At 40.3% G+C, this 26,110-nt stretch overlaps 1 protein-coding gene and 1 pseudogene across 1 annotated transcript in view; one reads left to right on the forward strand and one right to left on the reverse strand.

Annotated features, from left to right (window-relative positions):
- The window catches only part of PDGFC (platelet derived growth factor C), a 199,943-nt gene that overhangs the window by 166,146 nt on the left and 7,687 nt on the right, over nucleotides 1-26,110 (reverse strand). The window lies entirely within an intron of this gene.
- LOC116637564 lies at nucleotides 2,351-6,000 on the forward strand (annotated as a pseudogene).

A 26,110-nucleotide genomic window follows, 5' to 3' on the forward strand; every position in this document is an offset into this window, starting at 1 on the left:
GGAACCGCTACAACATATAAAGCTGTTAGTGACTTACCGGAAAGAAAGTAGCTGACTGGAAACTGGTAAACAATTGCAGTTGTTCTGCAACAGTACTTTCTAGAACTGTTCCCTACTTACAATCACATGCATAGAAAAAGAAGTGATTTTCTCATTTCCTCATTATATCTAGAACAATTAACAATTCAGATAGTTACTTCACATATGAAAGGCCTTTATAATGGCGAACAATGTAAAGAACTAAAAATACACATTTAAGGAGTCAAATTATTGATCTGCAGTCACTGAACTGCAACAGAAACCATCCCATTATTGCATCAAATCAATTATTTTCTAGTTTGAATATAGCCTTTCCATCCTAAGTATTTCAGTATATATCCCCAGGTACCCTGAAAAAGTATAAAAAGTACACATTTAATCCAGGGAGACTTAAACTGGTCTTCCTTAAGATTTTGGAATCACATCACGTCTATGCTAGCAAAGTGAATGCTCTAAATGTAGGATTAAAAAACATATTTTAACATTAATGAGCAGTTGATTTTATCCATTCAATAACTGTTTAATAATGTAAACCAGAAAAATAAACCACTGAGTAAGAAACAGAAACAAAGAATCTCTGCCCCTCAGTGACTTCACTGTAGTAAAAGAGTTAAAAGTTCTAATTAAGAAGGAAAATGCTCAGTACTAGGAGAATAAACTCCAGGTCCACAGAGGCCAGGACTGGTATCTCTTTGTATACTGGTCTACACCCCAGACGGGAGGTTCTCAAAGTGTGCTCTAGGAACCTCTGGGAGTCTGTCCACAAGACCTTTGTGGGGGTCTGTGAGATCAAAGCTATTTTCCCGTAAGTATGCAGTCAAGTTTTACTGAGATTACTTAATATGTGATATCACAGTAGAGTGAGCACAGAAGCGGACATGAGAATTTATCTCTCTTCCAACAAGCCAGACACTAAAGAGATTTTCAAAAAATGTGAAACAATGCCACTCTTCTTACTAACTGTTTTTACTCTGGAAAACATAATTATTTTCTTCATAAATCATGTTAATGTTAATATGTTTATCACTGCTACTTCTAAATTAATTTGCTATTTCTAAATGAATAAATAAATATGTTTATACTTCCTCAGTTTTAATTTCTAATATGATAAGTATTAATAGATGTAACCACACAAACAAAAGCCCTTTGGCATCTTCAATTGTCTTCACAAGTATAAAAAGATCTTGAGACCAAGAAGACTGAGGACACATGGCCTAACACCTAGTTGGCTCTCAAGGAATACTGAATAGCGAATTAACAGGGAGGTCTGTACTAATGTAAGGATTAATGAGCTGAGATCTGAAGGGATGGACAGAAGTCTTTGGGATGAGTGAAAGACAAGTTTATAAATAGTGCCATTCAAAATGTTTTCCAAGTAGTTGAACAACTTCTAGAAAATGACTAAAAATGAAGTTGTTCTCTTACAAATGAGAAAATGGATGAGAGCCAACAGCCATGAAAAATGAATGCCTCTCAACAGACTCTACTCGGTAGTTCTAGAGAAAATCTTAGATTCAAAGCTGGACATCCAACCACCTTTCACAGGAATACTGTGCTAACGGAAAGAGGGGAGCTTATTATTAGCTCTATCATTTTCTAGAATTAATCAGTTTAAAAATGTAATTATGCTCGATGTTAGTATTATTTGCTATTAAAAAATAATGTCAAATCAAAACAAAATAGGGGCACCTGATTGCTTCAATCAGAGAGGTGTTTGACTCTTAATCTTGGGGTTCTAAGTTCGAGCCCCATGTTGGGTGTGGCGATTACTTAAAAATAAAATCTTTTAAAAACAAAATAGGGGCACCTGGGTGGCTCAGTCGTTAAGCGTCTGCCTTCGGCTCAGGTCATGATCCCTGGGTCCTGGGATCGAACCCTGCATCGGGCTCCCTGCTCAGCAGGAAGCCTGCTTCTCCCTCTCCCATTCCCCCTGCTTGTGTTCCCTCTCTCGCTATCTCTCTGTCAAATAAATAAATAAATAAATAAATCTTAAAAATAAATAAATAAAAACAAAACAAAATATCAAATATGTGTTTACTCGATGATGTTTTCTTTTTTTAAGTTTTTTTCAAGTTTTTTTTTTTTTTTTTTTGAGAGACAGAGAGAGAGAGTGCACCCACAGGAGTGGGGTGGAGGAGAGGCAGAGGAAGAGAGAGAATCTTAAGCTCCACGCTCAGTGCAAAGACCCACATGGGGCTCAATCTCATGACCCTGAGATCATGACCTGAGCCAAAATCAAGAGTCAGATGCTTAACTGACTGAGCCACCCAGGTGCCCCTCAGTGATGTTTTCTAAAACTACTCACCCATTATCCTTCTATCCTTCTTTCAACTTTCAGATTGGTTAATAATTTTTTGGATATGTGAAAGCATGAGACTCTTCATCAAAGACAAATCGTGAAGTTGCTTAAGTGATAAAAGAAGATACCCTATACTCCTTAAAGAAAACTAAAAATTGAACAGAAACAGAGGTTAACTTAAAACAAACAAACAAAAAAAACTTGGACTTTTTATATAAAACCCTTCATACATTCCTGGATGACTTATTAATGAATAAAGGCAAGTTTAACAAAATCATTTCTAAGACTGTATGAAAGGGAACCAGCTGTGAAATCATTCTTCTGTATGATATCAAAAATGCACGCTTGAACACCTAGCCCTGTGGTCTCCCTAAAGGCCAGAGGGAAAACCCCTTGTTGACCATAAAAGGGCTGCCTGCATGTTCTCAGTGGAAAGTATACAGGATCTTATTTACACAAGTATAAATACATGCCATTCCTTTGTGCTCACAGGCACTCCTGAAGGCTGGCCAGAATAGGAGGGTCCACCGGCTCAATGCAAACAGGATTCAAAAAGTCTATGACACTTTCCAACATCGAATGTACTTTATTTTTCTAGCTTATCTTCTTTCATGATAAAAATATCTACAAAGCATAAGATCACTATCATTTAACAGGTGGCAGCTCTAGAAATACTTTAAAATAAGCCGTTAAGTTTCAGCAGGAGGAGAGAAAACACATTTCCATAAATAGGCACTTTTTTCTAGTAACATTACAGCTGTTTGAATGCTGAGGAATAAAGAAGAATGTATTTATGGTCGATAACAATGCCCTAAGTGTTTACATTTCTTAGTAACTTAGAAGACAAAAGCTTGAAAACTTCTGGAAAACAGTAAGTGCACAAATTACCATGACCATTTCAGGTCAAAAAAAAAAAAATGCTGGTAAAAATAAATTAAAAGAACAGCATAATGCAGGTACACAATACCTGGTATGCATGTGTGTGTGTGTGTATATGAATAATTACAATATTATGATTACAGAACAAACAAGTGAACATGACTGTGAATACAGTGAACGGTTTCCTTTTAAAACTCTTAGGAAATTCCGATATTTCCACTTAGTAACACGGCTTAGACACACACCATATAGATCTCAGATTATCACTCTAAGCATTTGACATAAAAACTCATCACAAGGCTAAAGTGAACGTTAGCAGTCGTTGAATCTGATTATCTTTTTCGGTGAGTGAATTCCCCCTAAAACATTTGTGCTTAGTGGTCTCACAGTCCAGAGAAACTCAATCACTTCCCCCAGGAACCTTTCTAACCAATAATGTTTAAATGCTCTACCCACTTCTATTTAAGGTTAATTGGCACCAATGGGTAAGATAAAAAGCAAGTCTGGCTCAACCTCCGGAGTCTTGGATATATCAACAGTACAGATCAGCAGTGACTGAAATACACCTTACGACACAGCTCACTTCATCTCTGAGAAGCTCGGGAAAACTGTCTCACTGATGCCGAATCGAATGTTAGTCACTTTAACTTCCCAACGTAGTTCGTAAATCTATTTTGATAAATCTTGCTGGTCAAAGTGTGATCCACAGACTAGCGGCATCAGCATCACATGAGCATGTTAGAAACACACACTCTCAGGCCCCACCCCAAGCCTACGGAAGCAGAATCTGTATTTTAACAAGATCCCGGGAGGTTCAAATAAACATTCAAGTCTGACAAGCACTGATCTAAGTCAGTGCACGCAGATTATTTCTTTATTGTTCTCTTGTGGAGCCACATCGTATTATTTTGCTGGCCTCCCTACATTAAGCCTTTTCTTTCTTTCATCCTAACCAATGTTATTTTTAGAAACCCCTATGTGCATTTTCAGCCTAACTGGCTGGACAGATGGGTGAAGAAAGTAAAATTTATTAAGTAGACCAGACATTTTGCTAGGAGTTTCATTAATGTTACCCTGTGAGGTAGCTCTTTGTTTCAAAATTCTACAAATTGGAGACTCAGGTGCTCAGATAGGTTGAGTGACTAAGTTAAGGTACCGTACCTAACAAGTAGGTAAACCACGATTTAAACTCAGTTCCAGCCTTCCGTAAGTCATATTCTCACACTCTGCCTTTTCTTCCTCTATGGATTCTTTTTATCCCAAACATCCAGACTTTCCCTTAAAATAAATATGTGGCGTTGGCAAGACAAAAGCTCCAGGCCCTCAATGACTTCTCTACATTTAAGAAGTGACCATAAGCTGAGCAAGTCTGCTCAGCATCTAACCCAATTAGAGCTGTAGTTCTAACAAATTAAAGCAGCTATTGGAAGCAGTATAATGTAATGATTAAGGGCATGCACCTTGGAACCAAGACAGTCTTTGCTGGAACTCCTGATCAGCTACTTGACCTTGGCCAAATGGCTTACATTCTCCTTCAACTGGGAATAATACCAGTAATTGCCCTCACAGGTTGTTTTTGTTTTTGTTTTTGTGAGGATTAAAGGAATTAATGTATGTAAAGCATACATTAATGCATGTCTGGTGTAGAGTAAGCACTTAATAAGTGTTAACAATATTTATTATTAAATGGAATTTCTTCTTGTAGTATAACCTGCCTTTGTTTAAAAAAAAAAAAAGCCATTCTTCCACTTAGCTAAGCAGTTGGTCATATTGTTCCAAATCAATACATTTGCTTCCTTCTCTTTTATTGATCTTAAACTCACATACATCGATCACTTATCATTATTAGTGAACAATAAAATCCATCACCAACTTGTATCTTTTACAGCCCTTCCCTGTCACAATCAATTCACACGTCTACTGGTGCCTCGTTAGAAGTTAACAGTAGCCTGAAGACTTTTAAGACATAAACAACAGGCCAAAGACCAAGATGCCTGTCCACCTACAGGTGAGAGTTTGGGGCTTGCTCCTTACAACCCATTCACAATTCCTGATTTCCAGTCCGCCAGCAACTCTTAACAGCCCTCACTGCAGAATATATCCAAAATCTGACCGCGTACCTACTTCATGCTGGTCTAAGCCACCATGATGGCATTTCTTCCCTTCCTCCCCTATAGACTAACCCCAAGCAAGCAGAAATAATCCTCCCTACAAAATGCATCGCTCTTCTGCTCACCTCGCTCCAGCTACCCAGCTGTTCCCAATCTTTCCGGGTACACTCCTCTCTAAGGGCCTTGCCGCTCCCACTGGCTCTGCCTGCAAGGCCTTCTCCCCCATCTCCTCAGCTCTAAGGCTTTTTCCAACTCCGGGCGCCGCAGTGAGAGGCGCTGCGGCCCCATCCACCCACCTGCAATGGATTATCGTGCGGAGTGGCTCCAGCTTTCGGAGCAAGAGGAACAAGCAGGCATACAGCACCGAGGCCCATTACAAGAGGCCTCGAAACTCCTTTCGCTATAACGGGCTGATGCACCGCAAGACTGTGGCTATGGAGCCAGAGGCCCACGGCAGAGGTGTGGTGGTGGTCATGAGGCGGAGAGCTGGCCCGCGGAAAGCCGCCACCTCCTCCGTGCGGACCACCATCCACAAGAAGGCCCTGCCCACCCCCGGTAGCATCAGGCACACGATCCGCAAGCACAAGTACCGCCCAGATCCGCGCCATCCCACGCCGCCAGAAGCCTGTGATAGTGAATTGGAAACGGGCCCGCCGCACCAAGAGCTCCTGAGCACCTGTCCCACCTCCAAAGCAATAAAGATGTCAAGCACCTCAAAAAAAAAAAAGTCACCTCAGTGGATTTCCACCCCCCACTCCCCCACCCCCCGGCCCAGGCCAGGACTTACTTTAAACTGCAACAATATTCTCTAACCTCACACACTCCCTATCTCCTTATACACAGCACTGATCATGTTCTATCATACCAACACTTTATTTATGTATGCTACTTATCTTCCTTTCCTCACTAGAATGTAAACTCAACGAGGTCAGAGGTTTTGTACGTCCCGTTCATTGCTGTATCCCCTGTGTCTAGTATTCTGCTGCATAAGTAATGAATGCTCAGTAAATATTTGTTGAAAGAATAAATGAAGGGCGGCTGGGTGGCTCAGTCGGTTAAGCGCCTGCCTTCGGCTCAGATCATGATCCCGGGATCCTGAGATCAGCCCTATGTTGGGCTCCCTGCTGGGGTGCGGGGTGTCTGCTTTTCCCTTTGCCCCTCCCCTGCTCGCTCGCTCTCTTTCTTTCTCTTAAATAAATAAATAAAATCTTTAAATAAAAGGATGAATAAATGAATAGGGGACACCCTATTTACCCCTAGACAAATAAACAAATAGTCTAGATATTTCCTAGTAGTTCAAGACATATATAATATGTGTATGTGTGTGTATATATATATAAAATCTCCATAAGGAAAATGTAAGACATCAATATGCTTTCTCCTACACAAAAATCTAAATCAAAAACCAGAGATATAAAAGAAGAAAGAAAAAAAACCAATTTATAGAAACTAAACAATTGCTATCTCTTTTCTCAAAGCAGGGAGGGACAAACCTGATAAATTTATGAGTTTGTTAATTAAAGAGATTGCCCCATTTCCCTTAAGAGGCCATGCTCCCTTAATGTGACAGTATAGTTCAAGGAGTGGAAGCAATGACCTTGTACAAATGAAATTGCAGGGGCCGATTGACAGAGCAATTATTCATCTGGCCGGGAGGATGCAGAACAACTCATAATCTTGCAAAAAGCACCTTAGGAATTTTGCATACAGACTCAGCAGTTTAGTTTCAATTCTAACCTGAAAAATCCAATAGAGAGTCCCACTCTCTCTGTTATGATAACCACTCATGAGTTCACTATGACTCCTGAAACCCTTCAGCTCTTATCAGAAGGATTCCAGCCCTCTGCTGCCACAAGCTAGCCACATCTCACCCAAATCAACTGCTGAACACTAAGAAATCAGAATTCATATTCTGCCTTCTTCTCATATTTGGTTGGTAATATTTATCATTCCTGTTGGATGCTTTGATATTTCTTCTTGGAACATTTATTATATTTATGAAAAAATGGATAAAGTAGGTTATGTCCTACCTATTAAAACAGCCTACAGAATATGCAAAAAGGAGTACTGTGAGTCCTACAGTACTGGTCACCTCTGACCAAAAAGATATAGAGAAAAAAGATGAATGGATAAAGAAGATGTGGTATATATATACAATGGAATATTATGCAGCCATCAAAAGGAATGAGATCTTGCCATTTGTAACGACGTGGATGGAACTGGAGGGTATTATGCTGAGTGAAATAAGTGAAACAGAGAAAGACATGTATCATATGACCTCACTGATACGAGGAATTCTTAATCTCAGGAAACAAACTGAGGGTTGCTGGAGTGGGGGGTGGGGTGGGAGGGATGGGGTGACTGGGTGATAGACACTGGAGAGGGTATGTGCTCTGGTAAGCACTGTGAATTGTGCAAGACTGTTGAATCTCAGATCTGTACCTCTGAAACGAATAATGCAATATATGTTAAGGAAAAAAAAAGAAGAAGAAGATAGCAGGAGGGGAAGAATGAAGGGGGGGAAATCGGAGGGGTAGACGAACCATGAGAGACGATGGACTCTGAAAAACAAACTGAGGGTTCTAGAGGGGAGGGGGGTGGGAGGATGGGTTAGCCTGGTGATGGGTATTGAGGAGGGCACGTTCTGCATGGAGCACTGGGTGTTATGCACAAACAATGAATCATGGAACACTACATCTAAAACTAATGATGTAATGTATGGGGATTAACGTAACAATAAAAAAATTTTTAAAAAATGTCAAAAAAAATCAAGAAATTTCAAGTGAAATGCTGAAATGTCTCCTTATCTACCATTTAGAATACTGGATATGTTCTCAGATTGAAGCAAAAATAGTAGTTCTGGTTTTACAGTATATGGTAAATAAACCATCCAGAAATACAAACTGTATGAATGAGAAAGAGGGACCAACCCATTTTAAAGTATACTCTACAATATTTCACCCAAGATGATTTCATTTGCTTATCAATGAAAATTATAAACAGAGTATGCCAGAGCAAAGTTTTTACCTGTTTTGACAAATGACCTTGGTATTATTTCTTCATTTAGTGAGCATGGTATTTCTTTAAAGCCACAAATCCCTTTTCTGAGCAACAAGTGAGCTCAAAACTTGCCAAGGCACTGAAGGAAGAAGAGCTCCTGCCTTTTCTCAAGAGTTCACCTATTTATCATCAAGACAACCTGAACTACGAGGCATGTCAGGATGAGACCAACGGAGCCCAGAACTGAGGGCTACACTTGTGTTCTAGCCCTGCTGCCAAGACCTCCGTGACTAAGAAAATGACTTCACCTCCGAGAAAACAAGGCAAGGAGGGCTCCACGAGACCATACTTAAATTGCTCCCAGGGCATGTTCCCCATATTTTTAAAGACTCTGTGAGCCCTGAAAATTTCCAGAACAAAAGTATTAAAAAGACATCTTCCGCTTTATTTCAGAATGCTTGAAACAATCTTTAAAATTACTTTGGTGAAGAGGGTAGAGGGCCAGAATAATGTCAGTTCCAAAGCTGAGAAGGCTGGACGCAGAAACGCGCATGTGCACAGCCGCTCAGGCTCCCTAGTAGCACAGTGGTAATGAGTCATCATCAGGAATCTTAAACTGCGTAAGGAAGGGGCGCCTGGGTGGCTCAGATGGTTAGGCGTCTGCCTTCGGCTCAGGTCATGATCTCAGGGTCCTGGGATCGAGTCCCGCATCGGGCTCCCTGCTCCTTGGGAGCCTGCTTCTCCCTCTGCTTCTCTCTCTCTGTCTCTAATGAATAAATAAATAAAATCTTTAAAAAAAAAAAAAAAAACTGCGTAAGGAAAGGAGGGCAGCAGAATGGACAAAAGGAATCGCCCTCGGGTCTCTTAGGATTCTTGCCACATGGAAGTAAACAGGACAGAAGACCAATGGGAAAAAATAGCAGGAAGGCACACAAGCCCCTGACTAGCGATCTCCTATTATGGATCCGTACAGATACACAGCTGTACCCCCCCAACCGTCTACCATGGATGTACCCACTACCCTCCACAGTTTATACAGAGCATTGCTTTGATACTTCCTTCCCTACTCAAAGCTCCAAATATACTTCCCTACTCAAAACCCCCTTTTAATTTAGAGTTCTCCCTTGAGATGGCCCTAGTCTCAGGGGTCAATGCACTTTGAGGGGTTCCAGACTCTGCAGACAGAAGTTTTCACTTGAGACATGGAACCATAATAATTAAACATCAAAGTGAAGGCACTGCGATGAAAGATAGGAGCAGTATAAAAAAAAGAGAGGTTCGGGAAACAAAACATTTATGTTGTTTTGTTACTTTGTGTTTTTTGTTTATTTGGTTCTTTTATTCGTTACTTATTTCATTACTTATATTTGAGATGAACTGATGAGGGGTGATATCCCAAAATGAGAGTCTCAGTCGAGATATAATTTCAATCACAGGCATAAAAAACAGTCTTCACTATTAGTCTTTTATTCCATTCCCTTAACTGAAAGTTTAGTGTCAGAAATAGACTATAGTATTTCTTCCAAAAACAAAATAGTATTCCTTAGAAGAGAATTTCCTACCTGCTCTATACCTGGAGTTTGAAATGATTTTTTTTTCCTAAGATTTATTTATTTATTTGAGAGAGAGAGAGCAGGAGAGCACATGTTGGGGTGGGGGGGTGGCGGGCACAGGAGGAGCAGAGGGAGAGCGAGAGAGAGATAATCTCAAGCAGACTCCCCCTGAGCGTTGGGGCCCAACGCAGGGCTCCATCTCACCACCCCGAGATCATGACCTGAGCTGAAATCAAGAGTTGGACGTTCAGCCAACCGAGCCACCCGGGCACCCCTGAAATAATTTTTATTCTTGATTTGCTAAAAGGCAGTCACAGAACAGATGAGCTTATATACTGCAAAGCATACAAGCACGCAGTCCCAGGGTGAATGCAGTATTGGCAGAAGCTGCCTGATTTCAATAAGGGACCAGGTGCTGGTATGTCTGAAGGATACACTGTACTTAGTCATTATGGTTTCTCAATCCATCAGGCTCACTAAATGTGATTAGCAAGAGTGTGTATGGTCAATACAGACCCTGGATCACAGTGCGCTACAGAAGGCAGCTGCAAAGGAAAGCAGGGTTTGATTTGGGGGTTTTTTTTCATGGTTTATATCACACACTTGTCTGTAAACAAAACCTGTGGTGTGCAACCTAATGGCATGTTCCAGATGTTTCCAACAAGTGTACAAAAAAAACACAACAAACCCATAATATTTTCTTGATCTTTAAGGCTTAAGAGCAGGATGTACAGACTACACACTAAGCTTTAAGAAAAAAAAAAAAAGGAAAGAAAAAAGAAGAAAACCCCATATGGTGCCAAATGTTGGCAGCTATCTTCTTTCTTCCCAGACAAAACTCTTGGGTCTTGTGAAAACAACATTTCTTGCAAGTGCCAAAAACAACAGAGATAATTGTCGAGATGGCTCTCCTCACCGACGGCCGCAACAGTCTTATTGCTTTGACTGCATCCACAGCTAGCCTCCGGGATAAACGAAGAGCCAACTTTAAATCTTAACCCCAAAGGGCCACCTTTCAGAATGCCATCTCCTAGGCTTCTAAAAACAAGCCTTGCATTTTAGGTGCTTTCCTTTAGAAAAGAAGAAAAACCTACTGTTTGTATTTGCCCCCCTTCCTCACTGTTCAAATTAGGCTTAAAAACTGCACAGCTTTGTTTCTAGGGTAGCAGTAATAGAAGATTATTATAGAAAATTTAGCAAAGCCTAAACGTATTTTAGGAAGCAGAGTATCAACACTCCCATGGCTCCCCTACAGCACCTGTAGATAAAATACTAATAACATTTTAGCATACTTAATTCTAGTCTTTCTACATACATGGAAACATTTCTGTGGGCATACATAAAAACATTTAAAATGTTATTTCCACCCGGCTTTTTCACTTCACGGTGCAGGGTGACCATTTTCCCAGGAGGAGACAGCGTTTTGATCACCACCCTGTATCCCATTAGTAACAACAACTTCGTATAATTCACAGCATTTCTCGTGGGAGGTTTATTAGTCGACTGGCCACCATGGGACCAGTGTTAAATTCACTGATGGTATGTGTAGCTGAAATATGAGAAAGGTGAGAACAGATTACAGACAGTGGAGAAGACTGGAAGCCCAGATGCCCATCTCTGCACACACTCAGTTCCTTGGTGATTTCTTGTTCTTGTTAAGAATCAAAAAGAGACAAGTTTATTTTCCGGTATCCTAATATTAAGAAGCCTTTGAAAGATTCATGATTATTCCTTTAAATACTCAAGCCATTTAAATGTGTGTACAATATAGAAAATGAGCCATTTAATTTGAATAATGAAGAGAAGTTAAAAAGCATTCATTACCTTCTGCCTAAGGGTGTGATCTCCTTGATTAATATGCACACTAATGGGGAAGAATCTAATGCTCACTTGTTTCTTCCTTCAGAGCATTAATACCATTTGAGTTGGTCATTAAGGAGTAATCACACACACACATACACACACACACACACACACACACACACACACACTCATACACTGTCTGCGCTGCAATGTTTCTTTATAACAAACCAGCCTCAGGAAATTATTAATGAGGGGTTAGGAGGTTACACAGCAGTTAAACCCAGAAGAATGTGCAAAGAGAGAACTACCTATTCAGAATTGTTGGGGAGGACTGGCAGTCTGAAAAGGAATTCCTTCCTAGCCAAGAAATTTTCTATACTTTGCAAAGCCAACATAAAATGAGTCATAACACCTCACATTTCCTAACGGGGTATTACTAGAATGACCTCTGATTTTCTACGGAAATCAAGAATGCCACAAATGGGGGCGCCTGGGTGGCTCAGTTGGTTAAGCGACTGCCTTCGGCTCAGGTCATGATCCTGGAGTCCCTGGATCGAGTCCCGCATCGGGCTCCCTGCTCGGCAGGGAGTCTGCTTCTCCCTCTGACCCCCCCCCCCCCCCCCCCCATGTGCTCTCTCTCATTCTCTCTCAAATAAATAAATAAAATCTTAAAAAAAAAAAAAAAAGAATGCCACAAATGAGGATGTAGAACTGCTTCTCCTTGCCCCTCCTCTCCGCCATGTTTGAGGCAATATCTGAGATGGTAATAGGTCCAGTCCTGGCAGAAGCTATATTGTTTGTGACTTTCAACTTTACCTACAGGAAAAGAAGGAGTCGATCAGAAAATAAAAGCAACTTTTGGAGCCGATCAGAAAATAAAAGTAATTCTGCTTAGAAGTACAGGAGCACCAGCATCCCCACCCACCACCAGCACCCTCCATGTCCCTTTTCCTGGGCCATATATGCTACTAGAAAAAGTCAAGTATTGCATCCCATGGTTACAAAGGGATACAGAATATGCCACCCCAAAATATGCCGCTTTGGCAAAAGGATTATTTTGAGCCTAAGGCAACTGAGAATCAACAAATGCAGGAAAAGTTCTTTGCCCTCCCCTTACCTGCCTAAAAGCTGAGCATAAACTTCCTTTTGTAAAGGTGGCATAAACTCCTCCCCCTGCCCCCACTTTCCAGTACCAGGATGAGGAGAGGTACCCTTATCATCGGAGACAGAGAGATGAGTCTGCATAAACGGACCTGACTAAAATAACCCTTATTTCCCATTAGTTTCCCCCATAAATTTCTTTTTTTTTTTTAAGATTTTATTTTTAAGTAATCTCTACACTCAATGGCAAGCTCGAATTTACAACCCCAAGATCAAGAGTCACATCCTGCACCGACTGAGTCAGCCAGGCGTCCCTCCCCCATATATTTCCTAGCCAGTAAATTTTCCCACAATTTAAAGCCCTTTGTTAAAATGGTATACAAGCCCCCGAATCTAATTGCTACTTTGGGTTTTTCATTCCTTTCTGTAAAGAAGCCCTTGTGCACATAAAATTTAAAATATTAACAAAATCTGTATGCCTTTTCTCCTATTAATCTGTCTTTTGTCAGTTTAATTCACACATAGCAGAACCTAAAAGGGTAGAGGAAAAGTTTTGTTTTTGGGTTTTTGGTGGGTTTTTTTTTTGCCTTTTTCCCCTTCTCCTACAATTCAGTAAGGCATTTGAAAAGCAGTGCTGAGTTGGAAAAATCCTACTTACATTTACAAATACATAGATCTTGGAAATGTTTATAATTGTTCAATTGCTAAATGACTTTACAATTTCATGAAATGCAAAATTTACAAATTGATAAAAACTGGCAAAAATGTCAAAATAAAAATGTCAACTGATATGTCATTATAACAAATGGGCCTAAGTTAACCAGGACTGCTAAGCGGTTTTCATGTTGAATATCATGATACTAACCTATCAAATACAATTCAAATGGTATACGATAATGAAAAGAAGGCAACGCTTGCCTCTATACCAGAGCCAGCCTTAGTCTTGTGATACTAATCTAGCCAGAGAAAAGTCTTTCTCAGTTTACCCAAAATCTAAGCCTGGAGATCCACACTCCATCTAATTGGAAAGATTAAAATCCTTGCTTTCTACTGCAGACTCACTGCACCAAGGAGCAAAGCAAATCATTCCTAAATGTACTCAGGCCCCTAAAATGCCCCACATTTAAAATCTCTGGGCCATTTCAAGTATAAATTTTAAGGGCAAAGAGGCTGCCAGTGAAATGTCTAAATTGATAGGAAAAACAAAAACAAAAACAAATAACCAAATCCTTCCCCCAGGAATATTCTTCTGCTTCAGACTTCCTTCCCAAAATAGCAAAATGACAACGATTGGCCACATTAGCTTATTTGCTGTGTAACCTGCTTTAATATGTACAGTGAAACGAAACAAAAAATGTCCTGTTTATAACATAATACATTATATATTTAGGCAAAAGGATGAATCTGCTGGATTTTAAAATACCGGGTGTTTCAAATACTTAAGACTTTTCCTAGAGCTTCAACTAAACAGCTCATTTTGCCAACATCCTCTTTGCACTTAAATGAACAGGATATTTTCCATTATAAAAGAAATCATGAAACAGTCAGAAACAAAGAATCTCAAGTCACAATATAATGATGGAGTTATCCTAAATTACAGGTTAGCTATTACACCCAGACATACGATGACGCTGCCAAGTTTCTTAGGAAACATAGTATTTATTGTCAGTTATCACTGAGGTTGATATCAATATTCATTACTGTGTAGAGAATCAAATAGAAATCTTCAAGGACATTTATTGAAAGTGTATTTTTTGTTATTCACCAAAATTATTGATAGCATTGAAACAATCCAATCATGCTTTAAGATAGAAACTATTCTTTAACCTGGCATCTATTGCAGTACAAAGCCCTAAGTCACATACAAAATGGAAAAATCAATTTTGGCAGCAAGACGAGAATGTAAACAGCATAGGCCAATTCTCTCCAGTGCTTAAGGCACTGTCTGATAAATGAAATACCTAACACTAAACATTCAATAAATTGACCCACTAATGAACTGCAAAAGCCAGTGATCTTCCTCAACTTTCTAATACACAACCAAAGAAATTTCCTTGGTATTTTTTATTAATCTAGTTAAATCCCAGATTTAAACACACAGAGGATTTAAACATTTTTTTCCAGCACCAAAACAATACATGAAAAGATGAGTGAAAAATCTGCGATCATTTAAAAATTTGTGGGCATAAAAACAACTGAATAATTAGTCGGAAAAAAATAGTGAAGTTTGTTTTCTGTTTTGTGTGTGTTTAAGACAATCGCAAAGAAAACATGCTGAATTTTGTCTTTTTAAGGAAACACCAAAGAAAATCTTAATAATAAATGTTTGGAGTACCAAAAAAGAGCCTAAGCACAATGTTTAAATTACTGAACTCAAAAAATAAAATAACTTCTTTAATATCTTGGATTCTATCCCATCGTAAAAGAAAGATTTACATAGTCAAGCTTCATTTGTTCACATGAGAGTTACTCATAAAAAATTATTTTATCCTATAAATGAGAAAGCCTCCCCCCTTGCACAAAAGATCGCCACTTGCACCAGTTGTGAAAAACTTCCGCTTGATGAGTTGATGGTTATATGACCATCTCCCAAAAAGCCAAAGAGCCAACCTATGTTAAGACATCCCAGCAACTGGGTTCCTGTCCAGATTGTTTCTAGACTAGAGTCTCAACTAAAGTAGAATCAGAAGGAATGTGGGAAGAATCTAGGACTTTCAAAAGGGTCATTAAGAATGCATTCACACTCTGGGACGCCTGGGTGGCTCAGTAGGTTAAGCCTCTGCCTTTGGCTCAGGTCATGATCCCAGGGTCCTAGGATCGAGTCCCGTGTTGAGTCCTTGCTCAGCGGGAAGCCTGCTTCTCCTTCTGCCTGCCGCTCCCCCTGCTTGTGCTCTCTCTTTCTCTCTCTCCCTCTCACTAATAAATAAATAAAATCTTTAAAAAAAGAACACATTCATACTCAAATGTCATCTCTACCAGCAAATGTGATTCACTACCTCCTACCAAACCTGCTCCCCACTGTAGCTTTTGTATTATCTTTGTCCCTTACATTGCTATGCAAGTACATCATATGTTATAATTTAAATTTTTAGATATCTTTGTCTTGTAGAGGTAAAGAAATGAGATGTATACTCAACAATGCTTCTGAAACTTTACTGTTCTTAAAAATCTTGCCAGATGATACTACTTTAAAAGTTGCCATATAAAGACATAAAATATGTCTTCTTACCAAAAGTACCAAAGTATGTGCGTCTGTTTTTTTCCAAATGGGTGAAACCCCAGTTGTCTAATAGCAAGAGTAAGACACTAGAAATGAGAGATTGAGAATTACCCATCTATCTAAGAAGCAATCAGTGTTCACTGTCAGTAACCAATACATCTCACTCCCCCAGCATGGGAACTAAGAAGATCAGGATGCAACTGCCTGAATTCACTGCCTACAGAAGCCAGTCTTCACCCCTGCTAATTCTGGATGACTTCAAAACTAATATAAGTGAAGACAATTCACTCTCCCTCACAGAGACAAATAAAATGAATGTGAAAATAAATAGTCTGGTCTCCAAGAGTCCTGAACGACTCTCTTGCCTTAAGTCTACTGAGAAACGTGGGCACAGCCCTGTGCAGTCTGGGTACAGTCCTTATGTAAATAGCAGAGGGTATGGTTTTAATTTGGTTGTGACACCATAAATATTGGCATACTGAACATGTGCTTACTGCCATGAATTTTGAACTCTCTCTCTCCAGGGGCTGCTTCTGTTTTGTCCACATGCCAGAACTAAGGACTACTTGCCCATAATCTCATATGATCAGAGCTGAGAAAATCGACTTTATTTCCAAGGGAAAAAAAATACATTCCTTGACTGATTTTTGGAAATAATGACTTTTTCAAGATTTTTGCCTTCCAGGGGATAAATCACAGTTGTCAATCTCAAAACCCCAAAGCAAAAAAAGGAAAACCAAACTGAAAATAAGAAAGCACATGAGGATAAATCTCACATTCACTAGAAAGAACAGAAGGAGGAAATAATTCAAAACAAAAATTAGTTAAAGCTGTTGATAATGGACTTTTGATGGTCATGCTTTTCTTACTGATTGCAATAAACATTAATCACAAAGTTCCCTGTTTAAAAATAATTTTCCTGGAAATGATACATTTCTTTTTCTTGTTGAGGAAATAACATTCTAAGCAGTCATCACTATAATTTTGCTAATAAGGTTCTTTGTACATTCATTTTACTCAGTCTAAGCAGAAAGATGAAGAGGCCTTCCAGTGTATCCCCTTTTAGTTCCTCAAAATGAAGCCAGACATCAGTTACATCCCTCGGTTGTGAAATAAAGCATATGACTTCTTTAGGGCCTATCAACGATGCCCTATGAGACCAGATGTCAACACTACAACAGAACTGGCTGTATTGGATCTAAGTGGGCGGTTTTCACTTCACTTAGAAGTCCTACCACCTAATGGGACACTGAGCTAAAGATTAGTCAACATTTTACTCTCTGACACTTGAAAATTATGAGAGAAAAGACACATACAGAACTAGAATTTAAGATAGAGAGAGGTAAATTCTGTAATACTCTGGGAGTTTAGACCAGGTAGACATGCCAGACTGAGAGAAACGTGAAGGCTTTGTGGAGGAGGCACCAGTAGGGCTGACCTTAAATACACGTAAGCTTTGAACATGCAGAGCGAGGGAAGGTGATGGTTACCCTGCCAATCTCCCCACACGCAGTAACTGGTCCATGTACTCATCATTTGATAGCCGAACTATTGCCAATGCCTTCAAACCAGTGTCCTTGCCTCTAGCTTCTCTGTATTTTACAATCATCCTAATGTACGTTTTTCTTTTTTTGAAAGCAAAAAAACCAAAAAAACAAAACCCAAATCGGATCATTCAATGGATAGTTACTGATCTGTTGCAGGTATAAGAATATGAGAATGGAGGAAAAGACAGGCTACTACCATGAAGGAGCTAGTGCAGAGAGCATGTAGCCTTCTCCCAAGGACCTGTAACATGACGCCTAAACACTCTCCTTAGTGTGTCAGACAGAGTCCTTCACAATCAGTGAATAATTTTTTCAGTCTTGTTTCCCACCAAATAGAGCTGATTTTTCAATAGACTTCATGTTTTCTAACAAGTCTATGCCTTCTGCTTAGAACCTTCTTCCTTTCTAGGGAACTCTCCTTATCCTTCAAGACCCAACTCAAGTGATGGCCTCATGAGAAGCCTTTCATGACCGCGATAGGGAACATCTCTGGGTTCCTTTAGCATTCTAAGTATATCTCTAGTGTATGAAAAGCCACATTGATTGTCGACACCAAGGACTCAAAAAACTACATTTTGTTTATCTGTTTTCAGGATGCGCCATGGTAACTGGAACACAAGGCACTCGATGTTTATTGGATTGAACTGACTTCTTGGTTAAAAGAGTTGCAAGGGCAGAGTCATGGAGTCTTCTCTGTGGTGAGGAGAGATCAGCTTTGTGCAATCTTTTTACTGGAAAGATTGAGGTGAGATCACAGCAGACTTGAGAACACCCAAACAGGCCCTTGTTACTCCAAGTCTGGTCCTCAGCCCAGCAGCACCAGCTGGCAGCTTGCTAAAATGCAAATTCCCTGGCCCCACCAACCACCACAAAATCAGAACCTGCATTTTAATAAGGCCCCCAGGTGAAGTTTGAGAAGCACTGAGTAAACACAAGGAGACCTCTACTACAGGATGATTATTCTGCATCAACTTCTACTGCATGATCCATCAGGGGCGGGAAGGCGTGGGAAAAGCCTTCTAAGGAAGAACAAGGACATGTTTGTAACAGTTTAGGTCATTCGCACCTGGCCTGGGGTGATGACAGTGAGAACGCAGAAATTACAAACATAAAGATAATTACTTGACTCAAAAATAGAAATATTTTCATTCATTAGCTTGACGATAATTCTGTGCTTGTTTCATGTTCTCTATTACACATTTTAAATGTTTGTGAAGGCATGAGATTTAAGCAGAACAAAGACTATGCGTTTGAAGTTGCATTCTCAGACTTGGAGCTCTGAGAGCAAGCCCAGCCACGAGACACAGGGAGTCCTCGAAACAGATGGGTAACTGGATGCTAGAATGGCACCGCAGGGCCAAGAGGATAGGTACCGAGACACCAAAGCGGATAGTTAAGATTTTCAAAGGAAATGGCCAGGAGCTGTTCCATGAATGCTGAATCCCTCAGACACATCAAGCCTCCCGCTCCCTCCACCCCAGCTCCTTTCCCAGACAAGCTCCACTCAGCAGCAGGCCTGGGTAGGTAGTGAAGAGGTCCAAAGCTGTCACATTTGGAGTCTTACTTTCCAAAGGACGGGGCCATCTAATTTCTAAATCAGAGGATGTTCCCATTTGAAACCACTCTAGAACTCAGTATCTCTTCAGGGTGAGCTGAAAAACCATGTCTTGCAGAAATATCCATCCTGGGATAGGGGAAGACTTCCCCTGCTCAATAAAATTCAGGAGAAGCAAAAATAAAGTGTTTGGATCAAGGCTCAATAGTCACGGTTATTCAACAAACCAGTTCCAAGTACATGTTGCCAATGATTATAGGAACATAAAAGATTCCCCATGATAGGAGCACACATAATCCTTACCCTGCAAATGCACTCAGAACACAGCCTCTTTGGGGAGAGTGGAATACACATGCTGAGGTATATTCTTCTCTTGAGCAAACAATAGCTATAACTTGAACCCACCTCCAACAATTTTCTAGGTGGCTTTAAAAGCTATTAAAAACCAAACAAAATGGGGTGCCTGGGTGGCTCAGTCTGTTAAGTGTCTGCCTTCGGATCAGGTCATGATCCCAAGGTCCTGGGTTTGAGCTCCATATCGGGCTCCCTGCTCACAGGGAGCCTGCTTCTCCCTCTTCTCCCTTTTCATGCTCTCTCTCTCTCTAATAAATAAATAAAATCTTTAAAAAAACAAAATAAAAGAAAAAAACCCATGTAGTGCTTGCAACAGATGCTAGAGCTTCCACAGCAGAGATCCCAGAGGCATGCAGAGATTTCCCCCCACTTTTTATGATTTTTCAGGGCACACTTTAAGGGCATCAGCACCAGAAAGATAAAGTAAGGGGCATTAAAGCGATCATTTCACTTGAATGTCCATGGTTGTTTTTGACACCTCTGCAGCTCTGTGACAGGTTAAAAGTCCCTACTCACTCTGGTTTAGGCGTGCCTTCTTAACATGCATTCTTCCACGTGTCCCTTCCCCATCATTATTGTTTGCTAGTGCATGTGTAAATCTCTGCCTACCGGCCCCACTCTTTCCTCCATCTCCATATCCCAAAACTTACCATCTGGTCATCCTCTAGGCAAAAACATCTACTTCTGTTATTTTGCCTCTCATGTTATCGACACCTTCTACTTGAGACATTAGGCAGGACTAGAACATCCTGATCAGGGCTTCTCTGACCCCACTGGCAGGGAGCCATGGCTAGCATTTTTCCTGCATCTCCTGTCACTTTCCCACTTGGTCAAGATGTGTCCTTCCTCCAAAACTTAATTCCTACATCTCTGCCAGGGACGCTCCAGTTCTTTCGGCAATACTTGGACATGTTGCCTAATGCTCTGCCACCATTTCTCCTGTGTTCCATCAGCAACTGAAGGACATTTCCGGCCCAGAAGTCTTCTCTCCTGTTACACATTGAACCTTTTCATCTCCTCTGGATCTCTCTCGAACCCATCAAACAAGTAAACAAACATGCTTCTTTCCTCTTTCTTTCTCTCCATCCTGGAGTCACTTCACTACCTGCTTCCCTCATAACTAAAACTTACCCAAAAGCCTTAAAAACTTTACGTCTCACTTTTTCCCTTTAGTACATCACCATTCTTCCTCCCATGTCCATACCCCGCATTACACTGAAGGGGTTTGTTTATCTCGTTTTTGTTTTTGGTCAACATTGAAAAATCAGAAGCTGTTTACTCATCGATTCCCGCCTTCTTGAATCTCTGCTATATTTTATTCTGCAGGCCAATTTATTTGACTTTTCTCTCTCTTTCCTTGGCACCCTCCTCCCTCTGCCTTAAGGTTCTTCTCCTTTTTTTTTCCTCCCCCCCACCCTTTTCTGTCATTTCTCTCTCTTGCTTCCCCCTCCCTTTACTGCCTGCCTCCTCTTCATGGCTCTTGGCCACAAATGAGGGATTTCCTTTTCCTTCTAACTGTATTCCTCACTTTTCAGCAGCCTTCACGCTGTCTCCACCTGCTATAACACACCACAAGGACGCCGATTTCATCCATAATGTGGCTGCCTGAATCGCTGGGCGGGAAGGCCAACATCGGCGTTTACACTGAAGTGCGCAGAATCGCTCTCCTAGTCAGTCAAGCCTAAGTAGTACATCAGTGTCCCTCCTTGTGTGTTACTTATTTCTAGTCACCTGCCCACTGAATCTATTTCTTAAGTCTCAGTCAGAACAAACCACACTGGACTGACTGCATGGATTTCCCGGACTCCCTTCCTTGTCCCTATTTATGGCAGGCCCCCATCTCCTCCTACAATCCACTCCACCGTACCCTCGATTCCACATGCAACACAGGTCACTCATCTTTCCAGGCACGTTTGCTCAAAACGGAAGTCTCCCCGGACAATTTTCCTAAGTGTTGACTAATGGCTCTGCTGTAAATGATTTTGCTTTTCCCTCGATTCCCACCAAGCACTGTATTTTATTCTGTATTATAGCCAGCTCCATGTCTTCTCTCCCCACTTCGCTATAAACTACTTAAAGGCAGGGACTGAGTCCGATTCAGCGTCACATCTCCCGCCCTGCCTCACGGAGCCAGGCAGGTACTGGTGTCACTGTGTGGTAGTCACCTCTGTGTGATGAGTTTTCATTCACGTAGTATATAACCATGCAGAACTGCATGCCGTGTAAAAGGGGTGAAGGGCTAACGAAGGCAAAAGGATGTGAATTGCTGTTTTTAAGGTCACACAGAATCCAACTGAAAGGCAGAGCTTAGGTTTTTCGTAGACTTAATGCCATCTAGCCCTAAGTTACTCATTAAAAAAAAAAAAAAAAGGAAATGGCAAGTCACAAGTTACACAAAAACTATAATATCCACCATTGTCCCTTGTTTTTTAAGGCTTGTGAAGCTAGAGCAGTTATTTCCGCTGCCAAACTTCCAGCAGTAACACGTAAAAGTTGCCAGTATGGTATGATGCCATCAGTTTTCAAAACTTAGAAAGGCTCATTGAGTTTTACTGAGGTTTCTTACACAATCTACTTCCTTTAAGGCCAAGTGAGCCAACCCTGATTGAGATAAGTTACAGAATGAATAAATGCTAGGGTACCAACATAGAAATTATTTCATTTCCTTTCTTCACTTCAATCGCCACCGCCACCGGTCATCACCACAGTGCACGCACCACGCATGCGTGCGTTCCCACCGCCCCCTCCCTCCGTCAGACTGTCCTGGCACAACCCTGTACCCATTTCAGAGAAGGTATATTAATATCCTAGTGTAATAAAGTGGCTCTCTGAAGAGAGACAACTGGGGAGAAGCTTTTTTTTTTTTTTAATCTACGTCTCAAGTAAGACGAATGTCACAGTAGGTTGGTTATAATAGCGGTTTTATTACGAGATTGGCAGAGTTACAGTCACTGTAAATCATAACTGTTGTTGGATTTCTACTTTACATAGTCGTAGTTATGAGTCTACTCTTGTAAGCCAGAACAATTATTTTACAATTAGTTTAGACATGTCTGAGCCCAGAAGGAAAATTTCAATTTCAATCATCTTATTTTCCTTGAACAGAACCCAGTGCTACCAAAAAAACAGGTCAATTCAATTTTTCACGCATGGGTCTCTAACCATTTTCCAAAGTTGAACAAACTTTATAAATGCAAGTGCTCAAAATCTTATGTTTTCAAACTACAGTATAATATGGCAATAATGGGTTTCCATGCACTAAAGAAAAACAAACAAAAAATAAGCTTGTAATCTCATTTTTAGGGTAGAATATGGTCATGGTCCTATAAAACCTAATATACACCCCTAATATACACCCCTGAATTTGGATTGCAAATCTATCACTTAAAACATCTAGTAAATGACCCAATTTGTTTACATGGCCCTGTACCTTTTTATGGCCTTTCCATAAAGAAGTTATTACATCCATTCCCTTTATTTTGTTTAAGAGTGTTTGAACGAGCCCCAGAACCACAAGCCAGTTAAACAAGCTCTCCTTAGATGGACGTGGTCTCATATAATTCACCACTACCGGGGAAATTTTAAAAACAATGTTTGTAGTTTGGAAACACCACACATTCCCATACACCAAAAGTATTTCCTGTGCTTTCTGCAGTTTTAAATGCTCGGCAGATATATTAAATAAGTCCTATTTTTTTTCCATTTTTCCAAGTAAAAGTGTGGCATTTGCACTTCTTTCAGAAGATTTGCACCTCTGAGTGTTTTGCTATGGTAGGTTGGTCATTCAGAAATGCCTGTAAACGAAGATTGCAAGGGAAATGTGAAATCCATACACTCTAATTGATTTCCTAGGATGTAAACATTAGTTCTAAGAGGAAACCATTTTAAAGCAGTTAGTTTAATGGGGTACCCAACTGATGCCTATTAAAAGTTATCAGCACAGATTAAAGATAAATTTTATACCATGAAAGAAAAGCTTTTCTAAAAAATAAACATAGAGGTCATTTGATTGCTAATTTTACATTCTTCTTCTTGCTTATAAATCTCAAGCCTGCTAATATTCACAAGAAAACAGATTAAAACTACTGTTTCAAGGTTTAGCATTTATCATTTAGGTAGCTAGACTCTGTCAATATCTCTCGATATCTGAGCCAGGTTTTGACCTGGGAAACACCTGCTATTTTTAGACTGTTGATTTTTCTAGAAACAGTCAGTTTTGACTGCAGTGACAAATACGAAGTAAAGATACAGTTGAGCCCATCATATATATCTCCAATATACATAAAACTGCATCTGAAACTATAAGAACACTCTGAGGGACAGTCCCTTCTTTTGTAGAGGCAATTCATTTGCATGTAGACCTCCAGAAATAGAGTGTACTTTTGTTCATAAATAAAAGTGAAGTCAGGAACAAAATGCATACTTACAGAGACATTGCTCTTCTTTAACAGGAAGCCAGTACCTTTTATTACCTACGACATAAACATAGTTCCAGTGGAGGAGATCTGCATCTGGCACATCCATCTCTACCTCTGGATGTGCAGATCAATGCTTTTCATGCTTACACTATCTGATTTTTTTTTTTCTTGTTTTCATAGTGTTTAAATACCCAAGAATCACTACAAGGAATACAGCTGAATTTGATCTGTCCTTTGGGTAATCCGATGGTAAATCACACTCTAGTAAGGCGTCTTTAGTATGTATTTCCATAGAGCAATTTGAAAACATCAGAAGCTACTGTGTTTTCCTGTGTTCTTAAACAACGTGCACCCTACTCATTATGTCTCCGGTTTAAAGGATGATAAATCAGAAATGAATAGTGCAGGTTCCCCTTATTCCCAAACCCTGTAAGAAATTTTCCCGTAAGGAACTTAATATTTCTTTCTTCTCATCTGCTCACATCTTAATCACATTTTAAGCATATGTTCTTTCTGAGTACACTGATTTTAAATATCGCCTGATGCCATAGGAAAAGAAATTATAATGCTTTAACGACTCTTAATTTGCATTTCTAATCACTTCAGACTATGAATGTGTGTGGCAGTATGGGGAACAAGCTGTGATTTATTCCTTAGTGGAAAAAAAAAAAAAGGATAAGTAATACGACTCTTTAAAAGACAGATGTCCTTATAAATACCCAGCAAAAATAACTGCCAGAAACAACATGAGATAAGTACCACGTAAGTCCAACTTCTGTTGTTAATGGTTTCTGATCTCTGTAGTGACTCAAAAGGCAGGTGCAATGGCCAGCTGGGCATATTTAAGCCCGGAAGCCTAGCTCCATCTTGCAAACGTCGAAAAGCCTAAAATAGTACCCACTCACAAACAAGGCTTTCCTCGAATGCAAAAAGCATAGCTTCAAAAAAGTGGCATGGCATCTAGAAAGCACATCTACCAAGAAAAGTCATTCTTTTCTAGTCCTTAAATACCACAAAATATTTCTAGCACTGTCTACAAGGGACCAGAATGAGCCTCACTAGAGAAATGATGTAGTTCTTACTCAAATGCAGAGTAACCTCATAGGAATTAATTTTCCACAAGACTTGAAAGCCTTTCCCTTAAAAGTGTTAAGGCTGTTTTCTTTGCTTCTTGCAACGTAATAGCTTCATTACGCTAATTCAGTGTGCTGGAAGCTGCCTTCCTTGTACCACGATCTCCTGATCCCTCACCCAGCCTCATTCCACATGCCATCCATTTTGTGAATGAAGTGTGAAAATAGCTCTTTGTTTACATAAAGGAGGCAATAGAGAGTAGTGTGGACACAGGCTTAGCTTATTTGAGTGCAACTGAGACAGTGCAGCCTGCCCTTCTCACCAATTCCCCTAATGACTGGGACAAAATTGCAACAATAAGCAGTCAACTACACACCCCAAAGCAGAACTCTGCTACCACATGTCTGCTTCGAAAATAACGGGAAATGAAGGGTTTTCACCAGCTCTGAAACAGGGAAACAATCTTCTCTTTTATTCTGTTAAGTGCAAACTCTTCACGAAGCACGCTGCGAACAGCATCGGGCCTTTGAATATACACATCCAGGGCACCTTTCCACTATTTTCTTGCCTCTAATCATATTCAACACTAGACTCTTCTTGTCCCCCACGGGATATCCATTTTCCTGCCTTATTCTTTTGTGCAGGCTGTTCCCTCAGCCTAGAATGTTCTCTTTTCCTCTCCCAGACCCACTTCAAAATATGTCACCTGCCCTGTAGGAACTTTCCTCCTTGCACTTCTCTTCCAGGCAGAATCAACCACTTAGTCAATCAACAGAGGATTTTTGAAGTGAAATAAAGCATCCCATGTTCCCATAGCACTTTGAGCAGGGCATTACTAGACCGTGAGAAAAAAGAAGGATCTGTCGTTCTTGGACAGAGCTTCTCAAGGGCAGAACTGCATCTTATTCTTTGTGTATCCAGCACCTAGGGCAGAGCTTAGCCAAGAGCAGATGCTTATAAATATTTGCTGAATAAAAGCAATGTTCTAATAAAACATTAGAGCATTTAACTCATGAAGGAAGAAGCATGTGACTCTTGAGTTCTGGCTTGGAGTCAGACCTAGGTCCAAACATTTACCAGCTCTGAGACCTTGGCTAAGCTACTTAGCTAGTGAAGCCTTGGTGTTTTTCCTCATACCTCATGGGGAGGTTATAAAG

Source organism: Phoca vitulina, unplaced genomic scaffold, assembly GCF_004348235.1.
Source record: "Phoca vitulina isolate PV1807 unplaced genomic scaffold, GSC_HSeal_1.0 scaffold14, whole genome shotgun sequence".
NCBI lineage: Eukaryota > Metazoa > Chordata > Mammalia > Carnivora > Phocidae > Phoca > Phoca vitulina.